At 45.2% G+C, this 20,285-nt stretch overlaps 1 long non-coding RNA gene and 1 other non-coding gene across 2 annotated transcripts; one reads left to right on the forward strand and one right to left on the reverse strand.

The window, feature by feature from the left end:
• The first annotated feature begins 6,839 nt into the window (after positions 1-6,839).
• Positions 6,840-6,944, forward strand: LOC118020445. The gene has a single exon (XR_004681883.1). It is a non-coding gene; the product is annotated as a U6 spliceosomal RNA (small nuclear RNA).
• Positions 6,945-19,548: 12,604 nt separating this feature from the next.
• On the reverse strand, positions 19,549-20,266 carry LOC118020181. The gene is made up of 2 exons (XR_004681828.1): positions 20,080-20,266; positions 19,549-19,774 (listed from the first exon to the last, which is right to left on the reverse strand). It is a non-coding gene; the product is annotated as an uncharacterized LOC118020181 (long non-coding RNA).
• Between the last annotated feature and the right edge of the window lie 19 nt (positions 20,267-20,285).

The following is a 20,285-nucleotide window of genomic DNA, read 5'->3' on the forward strand; positions in this document are numbered from 1 at the left end:
CTCTTCTCAAAGGAGTCAATTTGGCAAAGCAATGATAAAGGAAAGTAATCTCACTTATAAGTTAGGACCACATTTTCCAAATGAAGTTAGAAGTTTTGATTACAGGCTTTTTTTCTTCTTCTACCTCTGGTCCCCACGGCCTGCTAATCATTCCTTGTACCAGGATTCAGTCCTGAATTTTCCCTGCTGCCGGTGATGAATGTAGACAACACCTGCCTTCGGGCCCATGGAATCCAGATATTAGGAGTCAGGTTTATCTCCACAACAGGGAGGAGGAAAGTTCTGCTCAGGACTGGAAATTAACTTCATCTGTTTCTTTTTACTTTTTTTCATATTTTATCTCTTACTACAACATATAACAAAAGTAGGTTGGGAATTTTTTTTTTTTTTTGCTTTTTTTTAATGTGGCTACTAGAAAATTTTAAATCACATTTGTGGCTCACATTATATTTCTATTTGGACAACAGTGGTATGATAAACTGAATTATACAAACAAATCCTTTGTTATTTCAAGACTTGATGAAAATGTTTCCAAATGTATTGTCTGTTTCCTAGTTTTAATAAACAGAATCATACAAAGTATAACTAATGTGATTAAATTTACTTTCATTAATGTGGTGAGTGTGTCAGTTATCCTGCATCATGAAAGCTTTATTCTAAACATTATTCAGTGGCCCCATTGTTGTGAGGATGGTAAAAATGGCTCTCCCACATTGGCTCTGCCCTTGGAGAGGCCCCTGGCTTGGGGTCCTTAACTTCACAGGTTCAGAACATGAACTTGATAGGTTTCTTGGCTGAGATCATAGGGACGTATTTCTCAAGAGTTGGTGTGAGAACTGTGACTTCCCAGAAGGCCAAGCTTTTCTAGGTCATTCTGTCATCTTGCTAATTCAGCTTTTCACCTCCCAAAGGTATATATGTCATGGGTTGAGCCCCAAACTCAGGCGGTGCAATGAGAAGTACAGGGTGGATCCACTGCACAGGGGCTTAGAGGTTCTCAAGGTGAGAGGGTTTACACAAGAGAGGCTGTGGTATGGGAATGGGGTGGGGAATCCACGCAGAGACAGCCACTATACTAATGTGAACCACCGTTAGGTCACATCTCTCTCAATCCTATGGTGACTTTCCAGTGTCCCAGGAATGATCCAGCTCTAAAGGAACAAGCTGAACTCACTAGAGGGGAGTCCACCTCACTGGAGGTAGCCTTACACACTCAAAAGACAACTTCCTGGGGGTGCCTGGGTGGCACAGTTGGTTAAGCATCTGACTCTTGGTTTCAGCTCAGGTTGTGACCGCAGGGTTGAGAGATCGAGCCCCATATTGGGCATTACGCTCAGTGCAGTCTGCTTAAGACTCTCTCCCTCTCCCTCTGCCCACCTCCCCAGTCTGTCTGTCTGTCTCTCTCTAAAATAAATAAATAAATCTTGAAAAATAAGTAAAAAATAGAAAGACAACTTACTGATTCATAGGAAGAAACTAATCATCAGGGATCAAAACATTTGGGGCAGAGAGTCATTTTGCTTTGCTTTCTGTGGGAGAGGCTGCTCAGGAGGACAAATCCATCAATATTTGGAGCTTACTTAATAGGCAAAGACAGTGAATAGGGGAGATAGAAGGGCATCCCAAACATTTGGAAATGACAGAAATCGATACTCTCTGAAGAGTTAAACTATAAATTCAAATGACCCAATGGTTCAGAGAAGAGCCATTTGGACTGATTAGCTTGGAGTGAACACTCATGCATGTTTTATCTGAGTTAGTGAGACAAAATGATTCCCAGGCCAGAACAAGACTTGACAGGAACATTAACATATTTCACAGAGGAATGTGTTAATCATCCACAGAAGGACAGAAAAAGGGGGATTTTCAGAAACACATTTGGCTGGCCCATCCACACCAACCCAGGAGGCCAGAAGGGGTCCTAACTGGAGGTGGAATGGAGAAAGACACATTGGCTGTCAGAGTGTGGGCTATCCAACATCTGAGTCCAAGAACTAAGTTTCCTGGTTCTGAATCCAGCATCACTAAGCTGATCATTGTCTTCCCAGGTAGCTTTTCAATGGGAGAGACCATGCTAGTGAGCTTGGCTTGATTATCTTGTCTGTCTGGGTTATGTTTTTCCAGCCTGGTAAGTTAATTGAATTTATGATTGGAGATAGCAGTCTCTTATGAATTTTTAAGCATGGAGTTCACTTATGTAATGAAGCACGTAAATGAATTGTGCTTCCCAATCTATAAGACTTACTCAAGTGGCAGATTCACCAAGTCCAGCTAGCATATCCCTCCTATTGAGAGCCCTCTGTGTTCCTAAATTCCACTGCCTCCAGTACAATCTTCGGCAGTGAGCCTAAAGAATCATATTTCAATCTGGCTAAGATGCTCAACTTGGAATCCGCAGGTCCAAGCAGCTGACCATAGCCCCACATTATGGACAGCTGTATAGACCATGGGTTTAGAGAAGGAACAGACACGGAGCTGAATTTTTAGTTACCCAAAGACAACCCTTGAATGTTTTTTAAGTATAGGTCTCTATTATTAGCCTTTTGATATATTAAAAACATAAAATTGGGATTGTGGTTTATTCACTCATGCAACCAACAAATATTTATTGAAGATCTGCTATATTTCAAACCCCGTTCTAAGTGCTGGGGACATGTGTCATCAAATAAAACACACAAAGATACCTATTCTCAAGGAAATTATAGTCTAGGAGGGTGGGCAGGAAAGAGACAAGCAGCTAACAAGATTAAAAATATATACGTAGTATTTTGGAAAGAGATAAGTGTTATTTAAATTTTTGAAAATAACAGTAGAATCGGGGAAGAAGAATCCAGATTGCTTCAGGGACAGATTGCAGAACTAAAAAGGTTCCATCGAGTGCTGTCTGGTGTAGGCCCATGAGAGTGAACACGTGACCACACGTGTTCTTCCAAGGCTCATTTGCAAACCCTGCAGCCTGGGGAAGAAAGCTGAAAAGAGAAGCTAAGTACATTCATCACTTGGGCTTTTACTGTGCTCTCATTAGGAGCTTCTTTAGGACCCATCCCCACATAGGTGCTGCTTGTTGAATTATTGTTTCAGAGTCAGCAGTACTTTGGCTCTGCTGCTGGTTATCAGTAGGCATTCCCACAAACCAGCAACTCCTCACACCCCCTGGCCAACCTTTCTCCCCACTCCCCTTCTCAAAGGGTAAGAAGGAGAAAGGCTTCTTCCAGCTGTCCCAAAAGTCCCTTGACCACCTCCCATAGTAAAAGTCCCTCTTTGACAAGGGTTGAAGTTCTGTGCCTCTTAATCTGAGAACAACTCAGTCCTTAGATCTGTGATACCTCATTGACAATTGCTGTGCCCCAGATTCTTTCCTGGCCATGCCTTTCAAATCTATGCAAATCAGCACTCACTCAGAAGGGTGGTTGGCTATATGGGATTCCTCCTCCTTCACGTTCCCGTTCATCTACCTGGGTTTGCTTTTTAGATCGTAATGTGGTTTGACTGGCTTACATTTCCCCTTTTAAATACTGAAAGCCCCAGCTAACAACATTTGACAGTTATTAAATAAAATTAAGTTAGCGGTGTATTTTGCCCATTCCCCCAAAGAGCAGAAATTGCTTCCTTTCAAGAGAGCTCAAAACAAAAGCATAACCCTCATATGATGCCCTCCAGCTTAGAGTTTGGTCAAGCCAGAACTTAGACTACATCTCATAACACAAGAGTCCTGTCTAGTCCTTCAAGTTCAGACATTCAGGACCTGGATTCCTGTCAACACCATCCAATATTAACCAGGTCTGAAATCAGAGCTATGCAAAGTTAAACATTTCTTATCTCTTCCTTTTGATATCCTACTTGCAAAGAATAAGCAATCGAATGTGTTTAATAAATAGGCAAGGCAAATAAACACAGAAAAGAAATAAATTAAGGAGGCTGATGTTTTCATGGAAACAGAATTCTTATATTCTTTAAAAATGCTTTGGTTCTGGGTCACTCCTGAGCCTATCTGAATATGGATAGGAGCAGGTTTTGCGTTCTTGATAGACCCTAGAGAACATGTATTACTTCACATACTACGTTGATGGGAAAGAAAAAGAGCCAGCTCTCAGTAGCCAAGTCTCAAGATTTGTAAACTCTGATTGGGGTCTTAAGACAGATCTTTTTCTTTGAGGCAACCATCTAATGTAGAGCCTGATGTAAAACTTTCTTCTCTTCATTTGACATTAGAAAAAAAAAATTTAGGTTTAGAGAAGTTAAGTAATTTTTCCAAACTTACACAGCTCAGGAGACACAAAGCTGGGATTCAAACCCAGGTGTAACTGGCCCCCAAAGCCATGCTCAGCCCAAACCTGTATCCCTGAGTCATTTGCCAGATACCTTGGGATAGCTACCCGAAATATAGGTTTGGCTGCCCACTGGCATCCCAAGCTGAGAGGATAAATGGCTTTGGGACAGGTACAAGGTGACCCAGCATTGAGTGAGTGACAAGTCAGGTACCACAGCTGCCTCCAGGCTTAGAAGCCAAGCAAGACCATTGTCAAGGGAGTGCTCCTGCCTCTTCAACCGGGGACCTTTCAAATAGTAACTCCAGTAGGAATAGAAATTAAACTTCCTTTAGCAAGCAGAGAGTATCTGGATGAATGCTAATTAATGACATATTGCACTTACCTATAACTTACCAGCCACTCCAGGATCTCAGAGCTCTTCCACAAATAACTTATTATGACACTATCTTGTGAGGTAAGTGCTTCATTCCACAGAACAGTTAGAAGAAAAATGAGGAGCCCACATGAAGTCAGCAGTAGTATTTGCATGCTGTGTCTATTCAAGTCTATTAAAAAACCAGAAACCACTCTAGGTTTCTCAGACAGAGTGGATTTCATACAGGAAATTGGGTACAAAGGTCAGGCAAGAGCTGAGAAACCAAAGAGGACATAGGGAAGCAATCTCAAGAGAAACAAGAGCAGATATCTGCTACTATCCCTGGGGATAGAGAGACAATAGGTAGTGCTACCAGATCCCAGGGGTCGGACTGCCTTGCTGGGTCCAGGGAGGAGGTACAGTCTACAGGAGGCACACTGACCAAAGTGGGGGCTAGGGATGGAGAGAGATGCCCTGGCTCCTCCCTTTCTCTTGCCCTCTGGTCTTCTACCAGCAACTCTCAATGACTGAGCTAAGAAGCTAGAAGGGAGCTTGGGAAACGTACTTCCCTACCATACGGGGCTGGACAGAGAAGGACTATTCCGAATCTAATGGCGAATACTCGCTATGCAGAAATCAACAATGAGGTGGTGAATAGGCTGCAGATATGGCAATGGGTGGGATGGGATGGGGAAAGGAGAGACTGAAAGTATTACCACAGGCCACTGATTAAAGAGGATTGTAGCACACAAGGACTTTTTCCTGCTTGTTCCTGGCAAGCATGATTATCCAGTATCTTTTTTTTATTATTATTATGCTATGTTAGTCACCATACAGTACATCATTAGTTTTTGATGTAGCGTTCCATGATTCATTGTTTGCGTATAACACCCAGTGCTCCATGCAATACGTGCCCTCTTTAATACCCATCACCGGGCTAACCCATCCCCCCAGCCCCCTCCCTTCTAGAACCCTCGGTTTGTTTCTCAGAGTCCGCAGTCTCTCATGGTTCGTCTCCCCCTCCGATTTCCCCCTCTTCATTTTTCCCTTCCTACTATCTTCTTCTTCTTCTCCTTCTTCTTCTTCTTCTTCTTCTTCTTCTCCTCCTCCTCCTCCTCCTCCTCCTCCTCCTCCTCCTCCTCCTCCTCCTCCTCCTTCTTCTTCTTCTTCTTCTTCTTCTTCTTTTTATTATCCAGTATCTTAAGGCATTTTCAGGAAAGTGAGGAAGGGGGCCATAAGAACGGGCTGAAATCCGGGAAGCATGAACTCCAAGGGAGTATTAAAGAATAATGCACGCTTGTGTTGCAAAATAGAAGATTTAGAAGCAGCACAGAACTAACTTCCTGTAGACACAGCTCATTATGATAAAGCTGGTCTCGAAGGATAGAGATTGAAAGGAGCAGCTGACTAAGGAGCCACAACAGTTAAAAATCAGCCCCAGCGCGGCAAAGGGTGGACAGCTGTACGTCTGGACTCCCATGCGTCTCGCTCCGGGATCGCAGAGGCGAGGTCCTCGCTTCCCTGGGGGCAAGGAACCGTGATTTTTTTCCTTCATTCCGCAGAAGCTCACAGAACCCCTGCAGTGTACCAGGCACTATTCTCTACATTGCTAAGAAAAAGCAGACAAATAGGAATACCGCAACCCTTCCCGTGAGCCAGAGCAATACGATCCCCTGCATGTGGAGGAGAGGGAAGGGGGGTGTCCTGGCAGGATATGGTCAGAGAGAATCCGAAACTCCTACTTCCTCTGTTATTCCTGGCTCTGCAGGACAGATTTGCGGCAGTTAGACATGCAGTGGGGGACACCTCTGTTTCATTAATAGAGGTCTTACTATAAAGAACAATGAGATTTCCCCCCTGGGTTCTAGTCTGTCCAGTTCAACACAACAAACATTAATGGGGTGCTCATTGTCTGCCTGGAACTGGAGCCACAGAGATGAACATTTTATTAGAAAAGCAACGCACCTGCCCTCCGTAGAGTAAGATTGGCGCATCCGTGCAATGGCCAATGCAGAAATTGCTGCCAGAGCCCTGAGTCCTCCACCGATTCACGTAGAGGGTGGAGATTGGTTTCCCCACCAGGGCAAAGTGGTGGTGATGTGGAGCAGGGCAACGCAAACCTGACGCGAACCAGCTCTGCAGCCCTCCCGTCCCTGAGGGATGATTTTCCACAAGGGAGAGCCTTTTGGATTTTGCCTCTTGAGATGTACAGCGCCCTCCTCGGCAGCACATACACTGAAGCTATAAGCATATAGAGGAGATCAGCATGGCCCCTGGACAAGGATGACATGCACTTTCAGGAAGCATCTCCTCTTTTTTGTGACTAGGTTGAAACACAGAGGAGATTTAAGGTAATGAAATACTCTATGAAACCATAATATTGGATACATGTCACATTACACATTTGTCCAAACCCATAGGATGTACACCACCAGGAGTGGACCGTAACGTCAACTCTGGACTTGGGATGATAACGATGTGTCGGTAAGAACAGTACCACCGTGGTGGGGGGTGTTGGGGGTGGGTGGGGTATTTGGGAAATCTCTGCACCTTCTGCTCAATTTTGCTGTGAACCTAAAACTGCTCCTTTTTTTTAGGCTGGGCAGTATTCTATTTTATTATGTTATGTTAATCACCATACATAACATCATTAGTTTTTGATGTAGTGTTCCATGATTCGTTGTTTGTGTATAGCACCCAGTGCTCCATGCAGAACGTGCCCTCCTTAGTACCCATCACCAGGCTAACTCATCCCCCCACCCCCGTCCCCTCTAGAACCCTCAGTTTGTTTCTCAGAGTCCATAGTCTCTCATGGTTCGTCTCCCCCTCCAATTCCCCCCTTCATTTTTCCCTTCCTGCTATCTTCTTTTTTTTTTTTTTAATATATAATGTATTATTTGTTTCAGAGGTATAGGTCTGTGATTCAACAGTCTTACACAATTCACAGCGCTCACCATAGCACATACCCTCCCCAATGTCTATCACCCAGCCACCCCATCTGTCCCACCCTCCACCACTCCAGCAACCCTGACATATCAGATAAAGGGCTAGTATCCAAAATCTATAAAGAACTTATCAAACTCAACACCCAAAGAACAAATGGTCCAATCAAGAAATGGGCAGAAGACATGAACAGACATTTTTCCAAAGAAGACATCCAAATGGCCTAAAACTGGTCTTTTTAAAAAAAAATAAAGTCTTGGGGTGCCTGGGTGGGTCAGTCAGTTAAGTGGCTGCCTTCGAGCCCCATATTGGGCTCCCTGCTCAGCAGAAAGCCTGCTTCTCCCTCTCCCTCCACTGTTCCCTCTGCTTGTGCTCTCGCTCTCTGTCAAATAAATAAATAAAATCTTAAAAAAAAAAAAATAAAGTCTTAATTTTTAAAAAATGACTAAAAAGAAGAAAGAAGTTGAAGCAGGAAAGCAGCTGAGTAAACTCCCTGGACCAGCCAGACACGCATGAGACGGGCCCTTGAGCTGCTCTGCTGGGGCCCGAAGAAGTTCCAACAGTCCCGAGGGGCCAGGGAGGCCTCAGAGCCCTTCTCTTCCCATCTGGAGGGGGGCAAGTAGTGGAGACCAGTGTATCTGAGTCTAATTTCCTCCTTTTATATTAATGCCTGGGAAAAATACACCTAAGTAATTTAACTAGTCCGGTACTATAATTTATTTTTTGATTTATTAATTATTAGGAGGAAAAATACATCTGAACAAGATTTCTTACATTGCAAATCTTCTTTTTTTTTTTTTTTTTTAATGTGTTCCTCTGATAAGGAAAAACGAAGACTCCATTCCTTATTTAAGATTCTTGTCTCTCCTGGTATTATGCTCTCCTGGGACAGTACTGTTGTTATCTTAAAAGTTTCTGTTTCGTAAGAGAGAGTAAGTCGCGGCGCTTGGGTGGCTCAATCGGTTAAGCGTCTGCCTTCTGCTCAGGTCATGTTCCCAGGGTCCTGGGATTGAGCCCCGCATCAGGCTCCTTGCTCATCAGAGAGCTTGCTTCTCCCTCTCCCTCTGACCCTCCCCCTGCTCAAGCACTCTCCCTCTCTCTCTCTCAAATGAATAAATAAAATCTTTAAAAAAAGAGAGAGAATAAGTCATGTCCAAACCTGGACATCCTTGGTGTAGAATCTCTGCTTCCCTAAATATCTGTTTGTCTTGAGAAGTTAAATTTTTAAGCATAATCAAGGCCTTAGCTCGCCATGCCTGTTTACTCAGCCACAGGATGTTGGGTATCTTGTAGCAATTTGTACAGTGCCCTCAATCTGTTTGTGTTCTCCAGAAAGGATGAGGGCTGCTGGAGTCCTGCTGGGGGGGCAGGGGGGCTTCCCTAACCCCCACCCTCACCCAGACTTGCAGTCTGGAACTCAGCCAGATTGCCCACGAAACACCTCTCCTCCGTTCTGACCCAGGGCAGAGCTGCTCACCCACCCCACCCATGGCTTCCTGCTGCCTCATTCTCCGTGAATTTGTCTAGGAAACAAAGTTCGGCCGCTTAGACGTGTTTCTAAGTAGCATTTTCATCATGATTCTCAACTAAGGGGTTTTGTTCCTTTCAACACCTGGAGACATCACTGAAGTTTGGGGCTTTGTCTACACGCTCAACACAGTGTCACTGCTGTCATTGGCTAGAGCAACCCAGTCCACCTTATACATTCATCCTTAAAGGGCAACTTAAAGGGATAAACTTGAAGCTGGGTGGATTTTTGGTTGGTTTGTTTCTCTGGCTTGCTGATGGAAGCTGCTGGAGTAGTTTAACAGGTATGGGCGGGTAGGAACGGCTTCAGAGCTTGCCCACCGTCCTCCTCAGCACTAATTAGAAAATTTTATATCAAGGTTAATGCCTTGGGAAGCAGTGAAGTTAGCTGTTGAAGGAAGCTGAATTCACCCCTAGGTGGAATACATAACACAAGAAAAAAGTTAAAAAAAGTAAATAAATAATAATAATAATAATTAATAAATAAATAAATGAACAGAAGGGCATCCAAAACTGCCTGCCACTCACCAGGGGATGCAAATAAGGAGAAATTTTATTTAAAACCATAAAATCTTCTCTTTTTTTTCCTGTTTTTGAGTAAAGGTACTTTTCCTAGTTTTCAAAGTCTGAGTCATCCTTTTAATACACAAAAATTCAAGTTGGCCAGGTGAGATCAAAAAGATAAAATAGGTCCCCACCAAGAACCAACGACTCCTTTCTCGGGGGCTCTGCAGCACTTTTTGCTCTTCCTGGGTCACGGACCCAGCAAAGAGTCACCTACCTTATAGCCTTCACATCCCTAGGCCCCATTGAGGGCAGGGGGAACATCATGACCTTCCTAGTGCCCCAAGCTGGTGCATAGTGAGTGCTCAATATGAGGTGCCAGCAGGCTGGGTCATGGTCAAGTGTACACGCTCTGGAACTAAACAACCTGGTTTCAGCCCCGAGCTCTGCCCCAGCCCAGTGTGTGTTCCTAACCAAGTTCCTTAAGCCTAGCTACGCCTCCCTTTTCTGAAGGAGGAAATTACAGTACCTGCGTTCCAGGATTTTCATCAGAAGAAAATTAAGATCATCCTAGTACATGGTTATTGTGACTAAATCATGATGATCTAGACAGAAAAGTTCATCAATGCTAGTAAAACAATTTCTTATTTAGGAAGTGTTCGGGCAAGAGAAAACCTACTCGTTTGGGTGGCCCTTAGTGAAGATGGGAGTGTTCAGAGGTGGGTACTGGGGAGAAACCACCGACTTGTCCAGTGTCATCAAGAAGGCTTTGAAGAATTGAGGTCTCAGGAGCTCTTAGTTGAAGGGAGAATCCAGTGAGTTTGCCCAGAAGAGTCTTAAGAGGCCCGGAGGAGAATCTCAGAAAATTGTTCTGTGCCTCACTCTCAAGTTCTCTTCCCCCAAAAGCCCTTCTCAGAAGGCACCTCCCCGCTGACCTTGGAAGAGCTGGACACTGAGGAGCAGGTGCAAAGCTTGTCGCGCCATCAGCTGCCACCAAGCCTTCCTCCAGGGCATCACCCACCCAGCCCCCTCTGGGTGATGTGCCCTACAGGTGTACCTGGTTAACTTCCTTGCTCCAAGTGTTGTGCATCCATTGTGCACCAACAGCATGTCTAAGACTGTGATAACCATAATATTGCATGCGCCAATGTTAAAATAAAACATGCAGACCCACAGGTAAATGGTCTTAATATCTGAGTGATTGCCAGTGACAAAGAAATGGTGGGTCTGAGCTTGGTCTCAAAATCCCACAACCAGTTTAGGTCTGGAACCATTGGATGCTTTGAACTAAATCAGTTTAGGAGGTATGTTCGCAGAAACTATAAACTATTATCCTTGGAAGAAGATAAATGTCCATTTAAAATCCTTTTAAAAATTGGAAATAGTAACTGCTTGATACAAGAAGCATAGAGTAGCTATGAAAATAAGCTCTGGTCCACATGTCTGTCTCTACAGTAGCAAAACAAAGAATATGAGATCTGGACCACTGGTTCATTGTGCCCATTTTACAGATAGGAAAATGAAAACCCTGAGAAATCAAATGGCTTGTGCACACACACACGCACTCACCACATAAACTTCTCCCTCTTAGTGGAAGGAGTAGGCGCCCCTTTTCCACGACCACTTTTGATTTTAAGACTTGGCTATTCCACATGGCCTCAAAACCCAGTGCACTTTGCTCTTGGATTAACTGAACTATTTGAACTAAAGGCTTAACTTGTTCTTAATCTTCTCTTTGAAATGCTGACTTAAAGAAGTAGTGCCTTGCCCAACAGGTCGCAGGCACAGAAGGAAGCAAGGAGCCCGCATGCACCCTTCCTCAGCGCCACAGAGTTCCTGGTCAGAGATCCGGGACCAGATTTTCTTGGAGCCTGTGTCAGATCCAGCACACCATGGTTAGAGACCAAAGCAGAGGCAGAGATAAGTGGACACTATCTGGAGAGGCACCAGATACTATCAGGACAGCGCATGGTGGCCTGAACTGAGGCTACACTGTAGGAAGCAGCTCTCTGGGGTAATCCAGCGTGGGCGGAACTCTCTGTGGAAGACCCGCAGAAATGGCATCTTTCCCACACGCGGTGTTCTGGGTGCCCATCACTGCCTGATGGTGTGGTAACCATCCCTATCCCGCTGGGCTAAACAGCAACTGCGAATCAGAGTCTTTGAGGACTGCCTGGTAGCATTAGTCATATCGCCAGTTATAATTTTCTGCCCCACGTAAAAAGAGGCAAAGTGACTTCCTCGGCTATGGGACAAGGTGCTCACATACCCCGAAGTACCTCTTGGAGGGCTCCGAGGCGGCTGCGGGGAACCTGGGGTTCATGTCACATGGTCAGATCCAGACTCCTCCCTATTACAAAACACTGAGTTCTCCCTATCTTCCCACATAATCCCTAACATCGCACACGCTGTCTCACTCAACTCCTGCTGCCCTGTGGCATTTCTGTCTTGTGGACACCCTTAGTGGTTACTGGAACCTGACTGCCAAATGATATAAACGTGTCCAAGGAGAGGCAGGAGAGTCCGTGGTGACTTTTCCTGGGATCGGCTTCCGGGATGGGTTCTCAGATACCATCATTTTTCCAAGATGCTTTAAAGGTGACGTGGAAGGGACCAGATAGGAAAGGCACCAAGGTAGTAGCTGTTCAGCTAAGAAAGGCCCCAGTTACCCAGGCATTGATGTCACCTCACCTGCTTCCAGAGGCAGGCTCACAGGTTAGCATGAGGCAACCTGCAGTAGGTGTGGGGAAGTGAGGGACCACGGAAGAGTCAGGTCAGTGGTGGAGATGGCCCCTTTGTCCCGTAGGAGGGAGCTCAACTGCCCGAGCATCCCTTCTGGGCTCCCAAGGATCATCGCACACATAGACCGGTGGAAATGTAAGTGACTCTGTGACAAGTCCCATCTTGAGCCTGGACATGTGTATCACGATGGCAATTAGGATGTGAATTGACACATGAGGAAAGGCATGTGGAAAGTTGATAAATCAGTGGAAGTAATTCTGGATTCAACTAGCTCATCGGTTCAATTATGGCATAAGCAAGAAGTGAGTCAGAAGGGCTGCCCTAACCTAAACTCTAGTTTAATCATTCTAATCATGTCCCCTATTTCTTAATGAATAACGGAAATATGGAGGAGCATTTGTTTCATGTTGTCAGGGGGAAAATAAGGCATTTTTAGGCCAAGGTCTCCTTTTTTTTTCCTGCTCCGGAGAGAAAAAAAATCTGGTTGTCAAAAAACATTAAGGACTAAATGAGTTAGAAACAAAGCAAAAGAAGGAGCCCTTTATTCTCAACTAAGGGCTGGTTTTGTCTTGGCTTTCTATTGGAAATTCCCCTTATTTCGAAGCCAGGAACCCCAGAGAGGGCCAGCTTCACAAGTCAGGAAACCCTGGGGAAAAAGGAAAAGGGGCTTAGATCCGTGCAGTGGGAAATGTGCACACCTTAATGTCATCCCTGTGACAGGTGGCATGCTGATACAGTGGTTGTGGAGGTGTGCCCTGGAGCTAACTGCCTGTGTTCGAATCCCAGCTCTGTCACCTCCCAGCTGCGCAACCCTGGGTGAGTGAATTAACCTCTCTGCGCTCTGGGTTAACTCATGTGCATTAAATTCTACCTACCTCTCACAGGACTGTGGTGAGGATTGAACAAGTTAATACCTAGAGGCTGCTAGACTAGTATTTTCTGGCTATCTTGACTGGCCATGAATAATAGAAACAGACAGCTCCTGAAAGCTGCTGAAAGCTTCCTAACGATCATTTGCTTTTCCACTGGCAGCATGGCATCAGCTAAAGGCTAAAGTAGAGAGAACATGTCATTTTGCTGATTTCCTGGATTCTCAGAAAACAGCCTCATGTCAGGGCTACGTATAGTTTGTCGTTCTCTCATTTGGCAACTATTTGACAATAGCATCTAAGCGTTAGAGGTTCTGGCCTTCAGCACGGGACCAAGGCAGACACGTGCCCGCCCGCATGATGCTTAGACCAGGGCAGAAGACAATGACCTCACGATTAACTTCAAAACGGGGCAATGATTGTGGTAGAAGGATGAGTACGGGATTCTGGCCACTGACCAGGTGAAAGGCCGGACCCCCCAGGTACCCAGCACAAGTGAAGTACACAGCAGGCGCTCCGTAAGCCTTCCTGGGATTAATGGACACAGCACATACCGTGCTTTATCGGTTGTCTCATGTTGTCCTTCATCACATAATCTTCGGAGCAAGAACACATCTCCTTTATTTTTGTGTCCCCAGCACCTAACCTCGTGCCTCGCACAAGGTGGGGAGGGGGCAGGGAGTCGGCAACAAATGTTTGTTGAATTGATCTGAATGACTGAGAAAACCTAATGTGTCTCTCTCCTACTTAACTGTGCGGCTCTTTCTAGCTTCCACCCAAAGAAGTGAGAAACTTGGCAAGATTGGTAGCCAAGTTAATTTTAGGAATTGGGTGTTTTAGCACCCATTAAAATTACATACATAGCTGGTCTTCTGCTCACTCTAGGCTGCCATGACCCCTTCTTTCTTATGAAAACTCTCCTTCTGTAGTATTAGGGTCCATCTGTCCTATCCCAGCTCTCTGGACTTTCCTCTACTTTTTTCCCTGTCATCTTCCTCCTCCAGTCACAGTCCTGGGCCCACTGGTAGCTACTGTTTCTGTCTGACTGCTAACTTTCTCCATCTGCTCCTTCCAGGAGCAGACCCACTCCCTGGCCCCAGGAGGGACACATGGCCAGGCCTGATATTCCTCTGGCAACGGTGATTGGCCAAAGGATGGGCATGTGCCCCAAAGAGGGATAGTCAAAGTCCTTCCCCTGAATGACGACTGGACCCCGGTATGATGGAGCAGGGAGAATGTCCTCTGTGCCCTGCCATGCAGAGTCCGCGTGCAGACACAAATGGAGACCAGCTTCAATGAGACATGGGAGAAAGAACAGGCAAGGGCAAGAGAGAGACCCAGGCTCAGAGGCCCTGGTTTCTGTAGCCCTTCCACCAGGCTAGGAGCTTCCAGACTCATAGACTTACACACGCCCCTTTGATTGGAGCCAAGCTGAGCAGGTTGCTGTTGCTTGCTACGGCATTTGCTGTCACTATAGACCCTCCTTTGGAGACCTTGTCTACTTTTACATCTTTGACCAAACCTCTAGGCAAATGTCTCCCAATTTCTAGCTCTAGCCTCAATCTCTTCCCAAGCCTTGGTGCTCCGTTTCCAACTCTTTGTGCTGGGCATTTCTCTTAGTGGTCCACTGCCCCCTCACCTTCAACATGTGTAAAATTGACAGTTTCTGAGCTGCCAACCTTCTCTTCCAGGCTCTATCTTAACCTGTGCTGCCACCTTTCTCTGGCCCAAAACCTTACCCCTCCAACTCCTTCCTGCCCCCAGCCACAACCAGTCACTGAGTCCCGCAGCTTCTTCCTTCGTACTGTTTCCTGCAGCTGTCCTTCCTTTCCATTCCTCGGCCGCCATGCGGGTTAGGGGCCTAGCTTCCTGGTGCACCCCCTGACTCAATTCTTCTGACAAACCATGATCAGAAGAGTAAGTTTCTTAAGGTACTGCTGCTGAATCAAGTCCAGACTTCCTGGTGGAGCCCACAGAGCTGCCCATGAGCCAACGTTCTGCTCACACGGGCCCCAGCCCTTGGCTCATCCTTTCTCCTCTCAGCCATTTCCCTGTGGTCCAGCTCAGACAGTGCTTTCCTCCAGGGAACCTTCTCTCATTGCCCCAGTGAAAAGTAAATTCTCTCTTTGGAGGTCCCAAATCCCTTCTCTGTCTTTAAACAAGGCTTTATGGGTGTGGAGGACATACTACATGCCAGGCACTGTGCCAGGCACTGGGGATATTAGTAAAGATAAAGCAGCCTCTGCTGGCACAGAACCCTCCATCTACTAGCGAGAGACATGGCAACAGGTCCCACTTCACTTATCCCGCCTTCTCCTGGAAGCTTACACATTTGCCTCAGCTCTCTGACTAGCTTGCAAGGTATTTCAGCAAAAGGACGCACAAGACAGTTCCTGGTATGTTGCCCTGCACACGGTAACCCCTCAGTAAGTATTTATTAGTCTGTAGAAGGCAAGATCTTGGTTAACAAATCCATAAAGGAGATGTAAGACAAATACAGTTCTTAAAATCAAGGGCCAGGGGCGTGCCTGGGTGGCTCAGTCAGTTAAGCGTCTGCCTTCGGCTCAGGTCATGATCCCAGGGTCCTGGGATCGAGCCCCACATCAGGCTCCCTGCTCAGTGGGGAGCCTGCTTCTCCCTCTCCCTCTGCCTGCCGCTCCCCCTGCTTGTGCTCTCTCTCTCTGTCAAATAAATAAATAAATCTTTTAAAAAAAGTCATTACATTCTTCAGAGTTTGCAAAATGCTAAAAAATCATTACTACTTTCAAGAAAAAGAGGAAGCAGACTGGCTAGAGTAAATGATATCTCTGTGTTATCACCGTCGATCAGACTGTGGCCAGACGATTTCTAGATCACTGGCACTTGGCACTGTTAAGAGTACATTCCTAAAGTTTTACTGTTGATATTTATTGCACAGAAACAAATTGATTGTTAAAATTATTCCCTACTCTTACGTTTGTTTTTTTTTTAACTTCCTTCAGTGACCTTGAGCTTAGCGGTTACCAAAACTCCCTCCTACATGATGTATCCTGAGGATTCTGAGAAGCGTGAAACATTCCTAAACTATAATGATAATCAGGCTGGCCTGACCAGTCCCTTTATGATTAGATCTTAGAGTATCAGAGGGCTGGAGGGGACCTCACAGACATCCTTCTAGGGATGAGGAGCCCACGGCCAGCCTCACAATGCAGATCTGGTCTTCTGACCTCAGAGACTTTCTTTCCACAACTATGCTTCCTTCTACTCCCAATACATGGACGTAAGATTGGGTCATAAACCCAGGCTTACTTGATTCATTTACTCATCCATAGGCACTCAACAATGCTCTGCAGTAGGTGTAGAAAATGCTTGCAGTTTGCGGAACGCACCGTTCTCCAGTAGAAATATCCCGATGGTTATTCCTTGACGTGTGCGTGCACGGATCCATGTAGGAGAGGTCACGTTGCTTTTGCATAAACAGTGATGCACTGTGGTTGATGAGGAGTCTGGAAATGACTGGGCAGCGTTGCAGCCCTTCCTCTGTACCCCCCACTAACTGCACTGACTTGGTTTCATCTAGTTCTTCACTTGATTTCAACTGTGTGTTTGTCATCTTTCTTCCCCCTAGAGCTCCTTGGGGCAATAAGGACTGGATTTTTTTCTTTACATCTCTCAACCCTTTGCACAATTACCAACACATAGTAGGTTTTTAATACATTTGAATCAATGAACACCTTTTTGGGAGCTGTGCATGCAGCCAACTATTTTCATTGGTATTCAAAAGGCAAAATTTGTCATTGAAATTTTTCTGTCTAGTGCTGGGCAGTGAGTGTTCCATAATGCTCAGATTGGTAAGAAAATGCAAATCCATCATGGGTCGCATGGTATTACTTGACAGCAAGGTCCATCTGTCTAAGTAGTCATTAGTGATTCTTGCTACAGCCAGAAAATGTAAGCAGGAGGAGAGGTGGCCGAACAGCAGGAAACAAATGTGGAAGTTTGGGGACTGGTTAGCATTTTTCTAACAACTTGGATTCCAGGGTGATTCAGAAGATTTTCAATCATATGAGGAGGCTGTTCTTGCATGGAAAGGCTTCCTGACTTTTTAGAATAAATTGCACAAAATGTATATCTCCCCAGGAAGGGGATAGGTTAAGCTTTAGGATAGGTGAACTTGAGAGTAATTTACATAAAACTATCATATTCATATAAAAATGGTAAAAAGAGCAGTGAATCCATTTTACCCCAAATTCAGGTAAAAAGCAAACTATGAAAAAAGGCCAGAGGGACTTTGGAGTGGGAACATAGAGTTCTGGAAAAAGAAAATATGACTTAGCAGAACTTAAAAAACATCTGGCAGGGTATAATTAGTCATGGAAAAATTGGCAGTCATGAGTGTGCATTTTATGAAAATAATCATGTACTAGTCCAACAGTTAACATTTAGATTGAAATTAAATAGTGGAAAGCCTGTACAATGAAATTTATTATCCTCGTCATTCAAAAATTCCATTAGCTGTCTAAAATAGTTTACAGGAAGCTTTACTAAATAAGTTATCACAAAGCATGTATTTTATTTTATTTTATTTTTTTATTTTTTAAAGATTTTATTTATTTATTCATGAGAGACAGAGGCAGAGGGAGAAGCTGGCTCCCCGCGGAGCAGAGAACCCGATGCGGGACTCGATCCCAGGACCCTGGGAACATGACCTGAGCCGAAGGCAGACACTTAACCGACTGAGCCACCCAGGTGTCCCCAAAGCACGTATTTTAAAAAGCAAAATTTTAAAGAAAAAACTTCCAGTTCAAACCTTAAACAGGATTACTATTTTCAGCACAAAACTATCTTTATAAACGTAAGGCTTATCAAACAGTCTGTCAACTTCCATTTTGATGGACAGTAAATATTATTCTGTACATACAATGTTGACAAAATATGTAAATCATAAATGTAAGTTGTGGATATTGTTTTAGGAACAAAAAAGTCATTTAAAATGAAAACTTTTAATGTATGGCCTCATGAATATAACACATATAATTTTAAAGTTTTAATATGGTATCATTTTATGTAAGCATCCCTTAATTCCCAATTTCTATAGCTCCTTATACTTGACATATGCACTAACTTGGTGAACAGAAACCCATTCATTCAGTAAATAGTTGAATTATTGCCCTGATGCTGAGTTCTCTCTAGACTTTGGGTATACAGAATAAGATAAGGAGTCCCTTTCCTATTAAATGTATCAGCACTCCTACTTACTGTCCTGATTTTAATTGTTTGAATGATTTCCTGTCAGCATTTTGGATTGGATATGAAAGAATGTTTTTTTATTAATAAATTTTGTTCCATGCCAAAAAAAAAAAAAAAATACAAGGTTAGGCATGTCATGGTCAGTCCATCAAACAGGTATCTTCAACTCAGAGAGACAGAGAGCACAATTCTAAAGAATGCAATTCTATATTTACTCAAAAACCTCCGTAGCAACCCAACCAATTCCTCTCTTCCCTATCTGATCATTTTAGTGAATATGTAAAATAAGTATTTATCTAATTTATCAATCTTTACATCACTTTTTGTGTCACCATCTAACGTTAAACATATTTTTCTTGCCAAATTGCTGACCCTGACATCACTTAAAGCCCTTTATGATTTCAGGACAGTCAGTGTCTCCAAATGGAACCAATTACTCTGTAGACAAAGCAACAACTCCCTGGGTCTTGGAACGCAAGTGTAACATTTTCTTCTAGGTACCTTCAACTCCAGTGCAAAGAATCACATCCCAGGCTTGCTAAAGATCTGTTAGGGAAAATGACTCAGGCCCGGAGACTACAAAAAGGAGGCTTGCATGGTCTCGTTTTGCAAATATAAATTCTGTGGGTTTTAGAGCTGGAAGAGAGCTCAAAGAGGAAACCAGCAAGTGCAGATTTCAGCTTCCAGGAAAGGTGGACAAGAGCTAAACCTGGATGTGCTATTTCAGTTCATCTCAGTTCAGACACAGAGAGAAAAAAACTTTGCAGGGTTTTATTGCCTTTAAAATGAGTGTATTGCTATGGCTTATTCCATAATGTTATATGGAAATGTGTATGCAGTATGTCCTAAAAGGCAAGGCTGACTTCCCTAGAAAAAAAGTAGGAGACTCTGCTCTCTCCCTAAAACCCATCCAGTCTGTCTTGGAGGCAACTACAGAGTAATAAAAACGGAATGATGGCAGGTACTTTGACAAGACCTTGTACAGTGCCACTTAGAATAAGAATTAACATTCTCTTGCCTGACAATTTTACAGGAAAGCCCAAAGAGGAAGCCAGAAATAGATTCAAAAAGCCCAATGCTTATGACAGGCACACACACACACAAGAGTCTGATGATATTTTTAAATTTCATTTTTGGTTTCTCTACATTGGGGCGGAAGTAACTCAGTCCCACGAATGTCTTCTTCAGCGTGAGAACCATCCTTTCTGGAACCACAGGGCTGCAGATGTCATGCTGGAATTCTCCCAAGGGCAAACCGCCGGACTGGGGGAGCTCTTCCTCAGTCACTACCCCGAGCTGGGCCGGGCTGAGCCTGGGCTAACTGACCTCCGGACCTGTGGGCAGACACCTGCATTTGCACCACCTTTACAGGTTGCAACCCTCGCTAACGGCCGGGTGAGGTGGGAAGGCCTTGGCGGCCGAACCGCGGGTGAGCGGTGCTCACCGTCAGCCGCTACTTGGGCGCAGATTCCGAGGCTCGGGCCCCCCACCCGTACCCCCGTGCCCGGAGCGCCGGGGCAATGCTCTCGGCGGCCCCAGCGAGCCCGGAGCCGCTCCGGGCCGTTCAACTTGTAAGTGCTGCCGCCCCCGGCCGGGACAGCACCGTAACCGAACGGTACCGGGGAATCCTTGCCTCCACCTCGAGAACTCCTTCCAAGGCGTCCCCGCCTTCTTCCCCGCAGCCCCGCCCACTCAGGCCGGACGTCGGGGTCGCCGGCCTGGGTGGCCCGGGCGTCAGCGGGCCGGGAGGCCGGGGAACCCGGTTCCCCGCCGCACCTGGAGCCGCCGGGGCCGAAGGGAAGCGTCGCGCTCGGCGGCGCAATTGAATCACGGTGAATCACCCCT

The sequence above is a fragment of the Mirounga leonina genome, unplaced genomic scaffold (genome assembly GCF_011800145.1).
Source record: "Mirounga leonina isolate KUSES-001 unplaced genomic scaffold, KU_Mleo_1.0 Mir_173, whole genome shotgun sequence".
Classification (NCBI taxonomy): domain Eukaryota; kingdom Metazoa; phylum Chordata; class Mammalia; order Carnivora; family Phocidae; genus Mirounga; species Mirounga leonina.